Source organism: Ammospiza caudacuta, chromosome 5, assembly GCF_027887145.1.
Source record: "Ammospiza caudacuta isolate bAmmCau1 chromosome 5, bAmmCau1.pri, whole genome shotgun sequence".
NCBI classification, from domain to species: domain Eukaryota; kingdom Metazoa; phylum Chordata; class Aves; order Passeriformes; family Passerellidae; genus Ammospiza; species Ammospiza caudacuta.
The window spans coordinates 55,285,185-55,298,140 of NC_080597.1; positions in this window are offsets into that span (position 1 = coordinate 55,285,185).

Below are 12,956 nucleotides of genomic sequence, written 5' to 3' on the forward strand. Positions count from 1 at the left end.
CTGAGCTTACATATCAGTGACTTGGACACTTACCTGCTGTCATTTATCCATGATTTTCCAGATGACATTTGGAAGATGTTAAAATGGCATTACAGTCCCGGGGGATTGCTTATCAAAGAACTCTTACTTCACTACTACACCATTGGGATGCTTTTGATAGCTCTGACATGTTCTAATTTGACTTGTCTTCTCTGTTTGCACCACACTAGTATGTATCAGCTCTTTCAGGATGAAAGGATATCTTACTGCACTTCAGAAACTCATTAAATCTATATTTGTAAATAAAGCATTTGTTCCACAGCACTAGGTGTCCTTGAACCACTACAATGAACAGCTCTGCAGGACGTGTCCTAAATGTACTCAAGGCTCCAGTGAATAATAAAAATCTGACTTGTCTATTAAGCGTCCTGGGAACAACTTGTTATGGCCTATAAAGCATTAGAAAAAGTGCACACAGTGGTATTCCCAGAGCTGAAACACAAATCTAATCAGACTCCCATAAAATGTCTTATTCAGGTCTGAAAAATTGCTAACTGATCACAAAATTTGCTTTACAGATTAATAGACTAGTTTAATAGCTATAGTTCTCACTGTGTATGAATTACTTTATGCACTTGGCTGTATAGATATTAATTACTTTGGCTTTTATGTAATACATGTTTATATTGCTGTTATTTTTGCAAATGCGACCTGCCTCAGGTAATCCTTTTAGCCTGTGTTTTCCTTTTCCTTTTTTTTATGAAAGAAAAAGAAGTCAATCTGTTTTCCAAGTTAGAATTAATTTTCAGGTTTCTCAGCAGCTGAATACTTAGACTGGTATTCATGCTTCCTAATTTTTGAAAAATATTCAATTCAATTCAGTAAGACATTAAAAATACAAGCAGAACAAATTTTACATGCAGTAGTATTTTAGACACAAAACTGATTAAAATAGTAATAGATCTTTTGGGGACACTTCTGGGGCCATCTTGGATTTATAAGGAGTTACAGGGTCTGGGAGATAAACAAAAAGAACTTCATCTGTGTCTCATCATAACAACACCTTCTCTGTACTGGTGCTACAGTGATTAGTGTTGGCCACAGCCTTGCACTGAGCACCAAGAATATACTCCCCAGTGTCTGGAACTTGGGATGGCAGTTTTCACTGCAGAATGTTCAAATCTGTTTGCATTAAAAAATCCTCTGTTGCCTATAAAATCCATTTCTTTAATAGTAACTAACTGCAGGACAATTAAATTTTTATATGGCTTTATAAACTAATGAGTCCACACCCGTGTCAAAATCTAATGCCAGATGTTATATTTGACTATTAGCAAGCCAAGAAGCACAGAACATTTTATTGAGAGGGAAAAGCTTTACTGGTAACAAATTTTGAGAAGACTAGAGGTAAAGGGAAGTGGAAGTACAATTTCAACAGTAGAATAATACATTTTAACTTTTTAATGATGAAGAGAGCAATCACTTCAGAAAAAAAAATCTGAAAAAAACATGTCAAAGCTAGTTATTGCATTTCTTGACAAAATATCCATTCAGTTTAATTTTCTCTTCATTAAAACACTGATCAGTCTAGGAGATGACCATCCAAACTATTTTTGACTAGCCACCACTGTTTCCAACATGTTTACAGGCTTTATGTTGATCTTTCATGAGTGACCAGGAGTTTTCAGTACTCTCAGTCTTCTTTCATGTCTACTTGTAATGTCTCTTTCATACCTATAAATCTATTTTAATTCTTCCCCCAATGTTATTATCAAAATTTTTTTTTCATTTTCTGCATCCTGAATTCTGGTAGACAAATCTTAGAGCAACTTAGGGATCTTCACTGTAAGCTTCTCCACTCTTACTTCTCATATTGACAGTTCTTACATTCTCTATTTTTTTAGAAGGTCAGATAATTCTTTAAATTTCCAGTAAGCACTCCTCAGTAAAACCTTGCTTTTACCACCTGATGTAAGAGAAATCACTTCCTAAAAATTCCTCTCTTTCTATATCTGCCCATTTTAATCCACACTGGTGCCTTCCTTCTCTGAATCCATGAGGTTATTAAATTGCAGCTGGAGGTGAGCAGGATTTTTTCAAACCATTATATACAAGGTGTTGTAGGTGTTGTAAGAATGTACCTTACTTAGCAACATAGGGAAAAAGAAACCTTCCCCACTGTCCAAAAAAAAACCCCAAAAATTTAAGTGGCTGAACAACAAAAATGGGAGTTATTGTTGACATGATCCTAGCTTAAATGTGTACCTGATTATTTAGTTGTGTGTTTTTCCACGCTATTTTAGTCTTAAATATAATCTGTAGATTTACCAGCTACATGTTCTAGTCCTAAATTTGACAGTTTCTTACCATTGTTTGTTATTCTTTTCTAAACCTGAGAGCATGAAGTTTTAAGAATGTTTTGTTAGTTCTGTAAGCTGGTCACTAAGCTTAAATGATGCAATATCATGAAAGTAATAAACTGAATTGTTTGTAAAGTTTATGTCTTTGTGAACAGCACTATATCTTGTACATTTTCTTTTTTCTTTCAAGAAAATTTTGTAATGCACAGAATGAAATGAAAGCTCTTTCATATATGAAATTTATATTCAGCGAAGGAAGCATCCTTTGATAGTGATCCTTTTCATCCTGAAAGTGATAGAACACTGGCTGTGCTCACCTGACAAGTGACAGGTTCTCCTTGGGTTCCCTCTCAAACTAACCATTTTCTACCATAACTTTCTTCCATAACACACAGTATGCCCCCAGTGATGGACCTTTAATCGGATCACCATTATTTATACATTCTTAACAGTAAAGTCTCCACTAGGAGAGATTTCCTCACACTATCTTATGAAGATATGTATAAAAAGTATGAAGATATGTATAAAAACTACATACATGCTTTCTGTCCTTTTTTTTCTATACAATTAATGATAGGAACAAAAGTGTTTTATTACTAAAACAGGATGGTAATGATTTTAAAGTTGTGCAAGTGAAACTTACCATCCTTCAACCCACAGATCTGTTATGCTTCATGTTCACTATATGGTGTAAAATACTTGGAACATGTGGAAAAATTGAAGGTGATTAAGATACAGCTCTTACAAAACCTGATTTTGCCATTCAATGTTGTTGCATCCATGGTAACTCCTTGCATCATATGGCACTTGTGTAAATGATGCAAAGATATTTCTTAAAGTTGCACAAATACTAACTAACATGAAAGGCAAACTTCTGTGTGTCTTACATTAATGTAAAGTGTTTATTTCTATTATAAAAATGGAATTTTCCATAATTCACTGGGGATTGAAGATGTGACATTGTAAACAAACTATTATTCATAAGGGAAAAACATAATATCTAAAGATGGAAAAAAAAGGTTTTATGGGAAAAGAGGAGAGCAGTGGGTTAAAGGGACAGCTGGTGTGTGTATGTTACCCGATATGGGAGTTCTGCTCTCTGTTACTATCTTGTCACTGCTGTAGTAAGGCAGTAAATGATAGCTAGTAGTAATTCACTGAATAAGGCACGTGTCCTGTACAGCTGTATCCATGCCTTCAGCCTTCCTGTGAACAGACCAAAGACCAGTCTCTACAGAAAACCCCTCAGAACTCACCAGAGCTGAGGAGGCAGCAGGGTTCTCCAGAAATTACTTTAAAACTAACAGAACTTATACAAGCATGCGTTTTTTTTATTTTTTGACATTATCTCACAAGATTATATAATGTGACCGTTACTTCCTCGTGTAATCTCTAAGATAAATTAATAAAATACAACAAATTTATGACATTGCATTAAATTCTATAACTTACCTTTACTATGTTCTCTTTGCTCTTTTTCAATTCAGTTGTATAAAAATTTTGTATAGAACCACATAGATCTCTTCACTGAAAATATGCATTCTTTTCCTATCTCTTTCAATTTCTGAACCTCCAAGTCTACATTGTATCAACTGAAATGGATTATGCAGGGACAGATAATGAAAAATTTTATCATGAACAAGTGCTGAGTACCACTGCCAACACATGTATATACATGTGCACTCACACACACACATATATACACATATGGAGAAGATGTGTTTGGAAGGAGGTGACTAAAATTCAATCCTGAGTGAGTAATTAAAGCTGAAGTCATCATCAGATGACAACAGTTTTCCTTGATTCATATATGCTGGTTCTGAACTAAAAACCATAAAATATAGTTATTAATAATAGCAGATAAGTTCTCACATCTTTGAGACAGGCAGCAGACACAAAGTGCCTCCAGACTGTACTTTAATGTGCATGTGACACTACGCACAAAGGCATTTAGCTCTGGCTGCTATGAATTTTTGCAGGATGCTCTAAAGTCTTTGAAGACTGATGTGACCTGCTCTTGTCTTCTTTTAAACAGTTTGATGCGACCATATTGCTTGCTGCCTATTTAAGGAAATGTGCCTATATTTTTTAAAGAAAATACCAGGGAATGACTATACATTAGTTTTATGCAGTTAACACTGATTGAAAATAGAAAAGGGTGAACACTGACAGTAAACAAGTACCTGTATAGGTGTGTTTCAGTTTTAGGTACCTATTACTTTCAGTCCTAGCACAATAATTTAATCTTCTTTCCATTCTGTTCTAGCTTGTTACAAATACTGTCCCATTTGGCACAGAAACTTCTAGTTCTCTGTTGGAAACCAAATATTTTTCTTTGCAGGGGCAGACATTCCTCAGTCAAGTTTAACAAAGTGGACCACAAGGGACCTGTCTCTGTTGTCCAAGCTAGCAAGATACATTTATGAGCCAGCATCAGTAAATAAAGAAGGCAGGCTACAGCTGTCCTCCAGCAGTTGAGGTCACTGAGCAATTCCAGAACCACAAGTCAGTGATTTAATGGAATTTCCCATTCAGACAATTACAGCACATTTGACCATATCACAACACAAAATGTTGGTTTCTTATTGCATTCCCACAACAACAATAACAACACCCCAAACAAACAAACTGCTGTGAAGTGGATTTTTCTATTTGGTATCTCTTACATAACTTTTTTTTTTTTTTTTTTTTTTTGCAATTCTATAATTGAGTACAGAGAAGTTCAGAGAGAGAAATTCTTTTAGTATGAATTATCATGTGCCTTTTAATGAACTCTACAGCCTACAATAAACCATGTATCTGGTATGAGCCAAGGCCATTGTGTGAAAGAGGGCCATGGAGCCGTGGCAAGGAAAGGTGCTGGGGAGGGCCCATGAGAAAACAGCCTCCTGTAAGGGTTGACAAGAGACCAAAAATAATTCCCATGAACAGTCAGAATGTGCTCCAACCTGAAGGGTTAGCTGTGAACCCTGCCAGTCACATGGCTGAGTAGAGATAAGGAAATACAAGTAGAAAATGAGTACTTCTTGGTGGGAAGAGTGTGCTTGTATTCTGGTACTACCTATAGGGTACCACACCGTATCAGAAATAGAATAGAGGTCATTTTAGCTAAAAAAAGGTGTAATTGATTTTCTAGCCATTGCACGTCACTACACATAAAACTAATGCATTGCTGTGAGATCTAATAGTTATTCAAATATAAGACCATATGAATTTTAAAAAGCAATTATAAAACACTACAATCTATTCTTGCAAATTACCTGGTGTAATTTTAGCTCTAGACAACAATGACAAATTACAATCCTCACTTCAAGGATATGAGATGCATTACATAATGCAGATCTATAGTGTTTTGAACCATTAATCATTATCGTCTGGCAGCACTGTTTGAGTTGATTCTGTTTACAAAAGAAAATAACTGCTAAGACATACTGTTTTAAGCTTTTCTTTATCCAGTAAGTATTCTTTAGAAGGAATCATTTATAATCTGAATTTGCATTTAGCCTCAAAACAGAAAAACAGCCCAGATATAATTGCAGTAAAGAAAGGTTGACATACACAATAAAAAAAAAATTAAGACCTATTTCTATCATCACCAAATATTCATCTCTTACTATGCTATTAGCAGTTGTTATTGAATTACAACATAGTGTGACCTGATTGTTTTAACATTATGCCTTAGGCACAGAATCTAGGAGCCACTGCATTTTTCTCAAAAATTTGTAAAACATTGTCTTGGAAGACATATGAAGTTAGTTCTTCTTACTTTCTGTCAATGTTTCCTCCCTTTCTGTGTAGAGAACATTGTCAATCATGGAGTACCAGATATCACTGCTAACAAATGTAATTCTCAATGTTAATTCTATCAGAATATAAGTATAATCACAGTCAAACTGAAATGAGTTTTTAATAATTTATAAGACTTTTTAAATTAAATCTGCTCCTATTGATGAAAGATATTCAGTATCAGGTCTTTTTTATCCTGTAAATTTTTTTAAGGGGCTTTTTTATCCTGTAAATTTTTTAAGGTTTCTTAAATGTTCCTTGTCTTTATTAAATGTCACTAAGCACTTGCAATTTAATGAATGCACAAGTAATAGCCTGGCAATAAGAAGAATTTACCTGGGATATGAAAGGCTCAGATTCAATCTGCAGGTCTGCCATTTCTTCCTGTCCCAGAAATATGCTCCAGACACCAGGAAATCAACTCTACAGTGATTTTTCTAGAGATGGATTATGACTTTCTGTATTTGTGCATTTTGTTCAAATTCTCTGCAACAAAGCTGTGAAGCTGAGTACCCAGCATCATAAGCAGACAGAATACTGGACTAGCTCCAGAGCGATTTCTCTCACACTAGGCACATCAAGAAGGAAAAAATCTCAGGACCAACCTAAATCAGACAGAAGACACTTGTGAATTTGTTGCTTAACTCCCAGGAGCTTACTGACCACAAGGCTATATTACCTATTATGCTCTCATTCTCTAGAGTATTGCATTTCAGTAAAAGCCTTATTGAAGCACTTATGTTCTTACAAGCATATTCGTTTATACAGAGTATTTTACAGCTAAAAAACTGTTTCATTGAAGAATTCCCAGTCAACTGCATTCCCAAGTGTTTGCACTAATCTTTAAGGGCAGACACATCTAGAAGAGCCAAGAAGATCTGAGGTTGTAACTAAGTGCAATATAGGATTTTTATTAAAAGAAAAAAAAAAATACTAGCTCTGTTTTTAAAATGGATTGATATAAAAAATTGCAGTTATTTTAGTACTTCCCTTATAAATTATTGAAAGATAATTATCAATAAGGAGTTTTTCCCTTTAAAAAATACATTCCCTTGGCACATTAGCTCAGAGTTTCTGTAAAATCAGCTTGTGGCCTCCTGCAAAGTAACTTTTTTTTCTGGTAAAGCCCTTATTTCTTATAACTTCTGGGATACAAACAAATTTAATAGATATAACATGCAAATATAAAAGACCTGATAGTTCTGCATTATTAATGAAAACGAGAGGTGAAAAATTTCTAAATTAGAACCTCTTCCTCAAAATTAACACTTTTGTTTGTAAGATCTTCTGTTCATGCTAGAAAAACTGTGGCATTCCTGTCATTTGCTACTCTGAAACTAGGCTGTTCATTGCAAGCATTATTATGCCAGTAAAGTCCAAAGTGACTGTGACTGTGTAATTGTTTTCATATTTTGTTGAAATATAATACTGTCACACAGAGAAGCAAACTCTCCACATGCACTAAAAAAAATTTGAAGGCTTAAGATTTAGACTTCTCTTTTGGAAAGCAATGTATCAGAATAATGGAGATATTTGAGACTTGGAAGAACAATCCTTCTGAAATGCACTTACTGCCTTATCTGCTTTCACAGTGCATTTTCAAATAACCTTGTAGATGCCTATATTAGGGATTTTTGCACATATGCAAAAATGAGGCAACTTCTTATATCATATGGTATGTGCTGATTCAAACCTTTAGAACTCATCTAAAAATATGGTAATATTACCCCTCCAATGCATGAGACGAAAAACAAATTAGGTATTAACTTAGCCTGTCATCACCATTTATTCTGTATTTCTGTAGGAACTAACATGACAGGGCTCACCACATGTGGGACCATGAATTGGCATTTCAGAACAAAAATTAGAAACCATAACAGCTTTAAAGTATGCTGATGCAAGCCAGTAAGGAATAGTTCATTTGTAAGCTAAGCAATACTTCTAAGATAGGTACATTTAGATCATGTGGAAGCTTAAAAAATCAGACAACAGAAGTCAATAGGACAGGAGAGGAACTTCTGTGCTCTCCAAGTTGTATTTTCATCAACTGTATACATCTTAATAAAATAATTATCACCTAAGTTAGCTTCCCCAGAAAGACCATTTGCCTGTATCATGGAAAGTATCACAGCTACAATGTTATTACCACCTTGAATACATATGGTAATAAAATTTCAAGGAACTTGGTTGTTCCCCCTTTTTTCCCGAAGTTTTGCTTTACATTATCAAACCAAAGAGGTAGACTCATTCTTATGCTAAATTGCAGTACATCTTCTCTCCCTGGTAAAAGTTAGGGTATTTGCCTTCTGTCAGGACTATCCTTCCTGTAATTCCTCTGAGTCTGAACTCCAGTTTCTCGAGTGCCTCAGTCTCTGCACAGCTCTTGAAACCATGAAAGAGGTGATTCCTGGATAATACTGAAGTATCTGACGCTGTAAGCCCAGAGGCAGTGAAGATTCATGCCTGTCCTCAAAGTCTGCATCCTCCCCTGGGTCAGCTGTGCTACTTCAGTCAGTCATAATGCCATTATTTTGGCAAATTTCTCAGTTATTTCCTTCCCCTGCTGCCACTTGCAACTTCTGTGAATTTCCCTCAGCGACAAAGAAGGCTACAAGAGCACAAATTTGAGTGGAGAGTAATACAATTGTATTGTCATCTCCTAGATGTGCGCTCTAAGCACAAGACTTCTCACTCTTTTACTTTTTTACCTGCTCCATCTGCAGACCTCAATTCTCAGAGGACACATTTTCTGATCAGAACAGGGCATAGATGGTGTCATATCCCACATTCTTTTGTGCCAGTCATGGCATACCAGAAATTTATAGCATTTCTTTGTGGAAACTAGTAGATATGAGCCAATTCCAGGCACAAGCATGTCCTGGCCTCATGATAAAAATACTTGTATAAATCTGAAAAGGAAAAGGCAGAAAATGTCTTTCATTACAGATAAATAGTTAAAGGCATTTGAAGTGTCAAATTTTACTTAAAATGTTTAAGTAATCATTAAGATAATCACTTTCCTACTTACTGCCATATAGTTCAGTATCCAGGATGGCAAGAAAATCAAGCAAACAAACTTGGATGTTCTATGAGCACCAAAACTGCTTATGTTGGTTCCTTGGGCTTAAGTTATGTTCATCAGCAGATTTTTTTATGTTTTGGGTACTCATGGCTTTTGAATAGATTTTCTTGAGTCTAATACATGGAAAGTTCATACTGCAATCTTCTCCTCAGTGAAAGAGAGAAAAATATCCAAAACTATTAGGAGCAGGAAAGCATCTAATAAGTACACAATTAATCTCTAAAATAACAACTTTTTTTTTTTTTTCAGTTAGGTTGAAATTAGTCCATTCTATAGAGACAGGGCAGAATGAAAAAGCAGATAAAGAATATTCACACAAACATATGGATTGCTCATGTAAGCTTTATTTCCTTAGGAAGTCAGGATAAAACATTTCAGTGATTAATATATAAACAGCAATTGCTCATATCCTGCAGATTTTCAGGAAATAACTGAAATCTGCAAGCAAATTTAACTGAGTCTGTAGCAGATAAAATTAACTAAAAGATGGAGATATAATTGCTTGAGTCTGTACACAAAGTCAAGCTGAAAGATAAATGGCAGTTCCATTTTCCTGTTGACTGTTAAAGCAAATTAATTATCTGGGGTCATGGATTTTCTTCCAGAAACAGGAATGTGAATCTCAGAATGCAAGAGTTTGTAATCAGCAGAAAAGGAAACTGATTTCTCAAGAGAGATTACCATCCAGGCACAATATTTCTGGGCCAATTTTTCCCTTTTGAGGGACTGTTTCACGGAAGTGTGAAGTTCCTGCATAGTGCTGCACTAGACCAGAGTAACATTATGTACTTAAAACTCTGACACAGCTTTTTCCTCGATCCAGCTTTGGATGGAGTTTCCCATTACATAAAGTTGATTGCTCAGAAAAAAATACAAAATACAATCATGCTGTAATCCTTACATCGTGCTCAGTCTCAAGACAATTCAGTTATTTAACTAATGTCCTCCAACAGCCATGGTGTGCAGTACAGCAGGAATGATAGTTATTTCCTGCAGAGGGAGAGTGAAGCTGTGGGTGATGTCCCTGCAGCAGCACAAAGGGTGGGATCTGGGAGATGGTGGAGTCTATGGCAGCTGGGAGGGACAGCTGGACTGCAAAACTGGGTGGACTGGAAAGAATTGAAAAAACAGCTGCAACAGCAGAAAAATAGCAGGCAACAAACAGGATGTGAGGAGGAATTACAATAAAACAGTTGAAAGCATGTGAGACCAGCAGGCCTGACAGTGCCAATGGCAGCCAGAAGTGCTGGGAATGCCGTGATCCACAGCACATGCTGGCAGCAGCACACCGTGGTGAATGGATTCTGGCCTGCCACGCAGGACTGCTGGAGTGCAGAGCAGCAGGTGCCAAAGAAAAGCAAACTGCTCCTTTCTGGTCGTTTAAGAGCTACCCAGGCTTGCAGTTTTATGTAGGCTCTGGTGGATGCCACTTAGCTGTCACTCTGTGAGTTCTGTGAGAGCCCTGAGAAACACACAGATGCACATCTGCACCCTCTGTGTGCCACAGGCAGGGAGGCTCCCTTGTGACAAACCAAAGCACAGGAACCCACCAGCAGCAGCTGAGACCTGGAATAACAATCCAGGGATGCACTAGGTAGGTCTTTCCTGATTTTTTCAAATGGTATCATTAGAAATGTGTCCTTCTGGAAAACAAAGAAACAAAACATAAGGACCGTAAGTCCAGAAACACTGTATTAGACAAGAGTTAAAAATCAGAGTACTGAAGTAAATAAAAAACTGTGACAGTCCTGAATGGGTACAGAAAGCTCCAGCAATCATACAACTCAGAAGATAGAATGGATTTGGAAGGAAGAAGGAAAGGGTGGCATCAACAGATAGCAGCTGCAACACAAAGATGGAAATGATGGGAGTTAGATGTGTCAAACAGCTCTACACATGAGAATAGACAGAAGCAATTAGAATAGAAAAGGGCATTATAGAGATATGGAATGGGTAAGTGCAGGAGAGGGAGATTTGAAAATCTCAACCCCCATCTGAGAAGCGCACCTCAGAACATAAATTTATGTTTCAGCTTTTTTTTTCCTGTCAGCTGAAAACTAATGAAACCTAGGCAAGCAATTAGCTTTAGGTAGATCACAGGGCATCTGTAATATTCCTTTGTGCCATCACTCCGTCACAGTGATGAAACATGATTTATGTGAAACATTTGCTGGAGAAAAGCCGTCAACATTAATAATATTATATAAACAGGAGAAAACAGCAGCTCCTGTGGCCTCCCTTCGCTTCCTGTGCTAAGCAGCTCTGTAGTGGCAAAGGAGTTTTTTCAGCAATGTTGATTGTAATTCACAAATTGAATGTTTTACCTTGAGTTCACAGCTGGTGTTTAGTTCTTTTTCACTGTATTTGCATTCCAATAAACAGTCATTAATCCCTGTTTCCTTATCGGGAGCTGCTCTAATTAGGTTGTTCTAAAAGTTGAGTTAATCAATAGAGTTAATTCTTTGCATTTATAAGCAACAGGAAGTTTTCTAATGTAAAAACAGTTTCTTTTTTATGGTCTCTTGGCTTATCACTTCTTAAATGTCAGCTTAAACTCAGTTTGGTATGCCATTGGTACGTCATGATAACAGCACTTACACAAGCAATCCTACTGAAGGTAGTGTGGCCAGTCATTTGACTATACAACATGAATTAATATGGGCAGAAATGAAAAATATGAGCTGCTTCATTTGTCTAAAAAATACTAAAGAAGACTACAGGTAGATAAATAAATTCCTGTTTCCTTTTCAATAGATAGTGAAGGCATTGAATTGTATTTTCCTTTGTAGTTTATCTCACAACCCCCTGCCATCCTTTACTGTAAAGCACTACAGTGAACAGTTTTCTAAGCATGTCTCTATTTCTATAAGAGACTCTCACATTACAATAAACCACTACACATTAACAGGGGGAACTCACACCTTGCAGACAGCAGCCAGCCCCACTAGCACTTGGTCATTCTGCTGGCATAGCCTGGTTTCATTTTCCTGTTTCACCAACAGACACAGGGCACATGCCATTACTGATGGCACGGCTGAGACACAGCCCCACACCTAGCTTTTCTCCTAATGAATATAGGATATCATTACTTTGCTGTGCTTTTGTATGGATTAAGTTCTCTTGCTGCATCAAATCCTTTCACTTCAGTAAGTGCAGGCATTTACCTTCCCACAAAGGGTCAATCTTGTGTTTTACATACCAAACTGGGCCAAGTAATTTCCCACACAAAACTCTAAAAATACTGTTATGCCTACACTAGTCAGAAGATCTACAGGAAAGACATCTGTACAAGCAATAATATAAGAGATTATTTCCACCAAGGCTAACTGTGCTTATGACCATCTAAAATCTGTTCTCATTTCTATGTCTGAGAGTAGTTGATATTTCTGGGTTGGCAGTGCAGACTACATAGCTGATGATGGAGTGAGTATGGGAAGTGACCACATTGATGCAGCATTTTTTTTTCATGAAGTTGAAGTTATTGAGAGTTTATTGTTAAACCTTCTTCATTCTCCATCTTCAATGGCAAAGGAATTAAAACCCCTCAACTTGCTTGCTCTACCGCATGTATCCAACACATTATTTACAAAATGTATGCTTCACTTCCCAAAATTCAGTCATCTTTAACTAACTACTCACCATACATGAACTTCAGACATGAGAAAAGTACCACTTTCCATTGGTCTTATCCCTCAAAAACATCCCATGCAAGTTCTACTGATACTTGGCTTAAAGATACGTTTCCTTTT